At 47.3% G+C, this 2,766-nt stretch overlaps 1 pseudogene; it reads right to left on the bottom strand.

The window, feature by feature from the left end:
- Nucleotides 1-683: 683 nt before the first annotated feature.
- LOC149369672 (uncharacterized) lies at nt 684-2,081 on the bottom strand (annotated as a pseudogene).
- Nucleotides 2,082-2,766: the final 685 nt, after the last annotated feature.

Genomic DNA, 2,766 nt, shown 5'->3' with positions numbered 1-2,766 from the left:
AACATAAATACCCCCTAAAGCAGAAGAATTGACAGCCGTCGCCGTAGCTCAGCGGTAGAGCACCGGACGCGTAATTCGGAGGTAGTGGGTTCGGGTCCCACCGGCGGCATGTGGTTGTTTTTTCTTCTGCTTTGCTAATCAATTAGCTTTAAGCGGTAACATATTCAGTAATATTCTTAATCGATCAACAGCACAAAATAAATGAATTAATTAAAAAAAATCTCTCGTGTCCCTTGGTTTCTGTGGCTGTTGGCTTTTCTCACATCAATTAGAAGTCAGACAAGTTCCTCGATACCACTTAAATCTTCATCACTACAATCAGTGCTCGATTCATCAGAAGAGGAGTTGCACGAGTCAAATGCTGAAGACAACCGGTTCATTTTCAGCGTCAACAATCATATCGCGTTGCATGCTTCAGCCTCAACTTGCTCCACATGAACACAACAGTTCTGCCAGTTTTCCTGGCTTACAGACGCCAGTGCTTCCAGCTGGAGCTTTTCCACTTCAGCCAAAGTGAAACATTTGTTGCGACTTTCAATGTATCCCTTCACTTGGCTCCAAACAAGTTCTATGGGATTGAACTCGCAGTCGTATGGTGGTAAACGAAGCACTTCGTGGCCATGGGTAGCTGCCAGGGTGTCGATGCGGTACACAACACTGGGCGGGTTTATCTTTTGAGAAAGCTACAGCAGTTCTGCCCTCACCATGTCCTGTGACCACGGAACACCTTTCTTTGTGAGCCAAAACTGAATATCAGCTTTGCATGTAGGCTTGGTGAGGTGCTTTTTCAAGAGCCACGTTAAGGTATGAAGCATTGTCCCTGACGACAATGCTATTTGCCGGAATGTTTGGCAAAAGCTTGTCGGTGAACCACTTCTCAAAGTAGTTGCCATCCATCTCAGAGTGGTAGTCAGCGTGGTTTCCCTTTTTTGCCCTGAAGAAGTCAGCAGCATCTTCCACGAATCCTGTTGTACTACTACCAGCATGTACAAGGATCAAACGGGCCCTCTTGCCCGAAGGCGCAGCCAATCCTGTTGTTAAACCTTTCAGGAAGGCATCCTGAGGTGACTTCACAGTCTTGTCCTGCCAGACGTATTCTTTTGTGTGCCCTGCGTTGACCCAGGTTTCATCTAGGTAGATGATGCACCTGTAAATGCAAAACAACCAAGTGCACGAGTTAATGCTTGTCAGTAAACAAACACACTGCAGCATGTAAGTAGGTAATGCGCTGCAAGAAACACACTGCTGTACACTGTACAAAGAGCCGCTCAAAGACAGTCGAGAAAAACAATTATCTCGGCTTTATTGCTCCCTTGTTCGGGCTTATATTTCGCGCCCAGGCGGCATTTGGTAGCCGCTTTATATTCACTTTATGTTTGCATGGGGTACTTGACTTACTCGGCAACATTTGAGATCTCTTCACTTGTGGCGACTGCGAACAAAAATTCCCAACGTTCGCAGCAGTAGCGCCAGTAACTCGCACCAGCGGAGCAACGGGCAGTGTACGGTGGGTGTTTATTCGTTCTTACGGTGACGACGAGATGGCACTACCCATTGCGGTGCTACAACATTTTTGGTAGTTTTGTTTTTGCTTGCCGTACCAATTGGGATTTAGCGATTAAATCTTACCCATGAAGACTCGTGCCCCACCCAAACGTAGCGCAAAACTGGCCGTGAAACGTCACCTCTACGCAAAAGGTCCGCAACAGCAACGTGATTAAGACAATATTTTTTAAATGTGTCATTCAGAAGCAGCACTTTCTTTTACGACTACGAGGTTGCAACGCTAACAACCTCTATGTGAAGCCAGTCTATACGTGCTGCGTAAGAAAATAAGCAAGGAACGACTCATACCTGCCCTGTTCTCGGAATTCCTTGATTGCCCGCAAGTACTTGCGACGCCACGCAATGATGTCACTTCGCTCGATCAGTGCAAGGTTCCGTTTTCTTTTTTCAAATGTGGATCCGATGTCCTTCATCAACCTCCACAACGTCGTTTTCTTGAAGTTGGGCAGGTCGTCGTCCTCATTGACAGCTTTTAACACACTGCCCAGTGTTGGGACTTCCCTCTTCGCGTACATACTGTGCACTTTCAGACGGATGGCATGGACTGTGAAGCTGTCATTCTGGACTGTTCGCGAGCTTGAAATCTTCATGTCATGATGTCTTTTCTTCGGAGATGCCAAAGGCCCACACAGACGCTCCGCCTTGATTTTGGCAACGGTACGGGGAGATACTCCGATGTCCTCGCTCACAGCACTTCCCGAACAGACTTCTCCGGAAAACGGATCCTGGTGCGGGAGTATACAGTTGCAATTACTTGCTTGGCGTGCGTTGACAGCTTGTACGAATCTTCGAGAAAATGCTTACAGGCGAGGTGGCCGCGGCCGCTGAGCAGGACGCCATTTTCTCAGCCGGACGAAAGAGTAAACACGGCCAGGGTTGCGGAGACAGCGAAAACGTAAAATGGAAAAAAAACGACAAACGCAAAATACAAAATCACAGATATCGATCGATTCGCTCGCAATAGCAGCGTTTTTTGTCACGCTGATGACAAAACTATTATCCACGAAGCCTGCCGGCAAAGCATTTGTTAGTTTTAGCTCACCACCAGTAACGCACTATTTTGTGTCAGGGATGCAGGTCGCGCAAAAAGGAGCGCCAGCTTAGGCAGAGTTGCACCTGATGTATGAAACGGAGTGTAGTCTACAAAATAACCCTTCTAAACATATGAGAAAGTACGCTGTGCGAGAGAGTGCGCCACTG

The sequence above is a fragment of the Amblyomma mixtum genome, chromosome 1 (genome assembly GCF_055824585.1).
Source record: "Amblyomma mixtum isolate Tamu chromosome 1, ASM5582458v1, whole genome shotgun sequence".
Classification (NCBI taxonomy): Eukaryota; Metazoa; Arthropoda; class Arachnida; order Ixodida; family Ixodidae; genus Amblyomma; species Amblyomma mixtum.
Note: the sequence above shows the minus strand (reverse complement) of the source record. Positions and strands in the feature narration are given on the sequence as shown.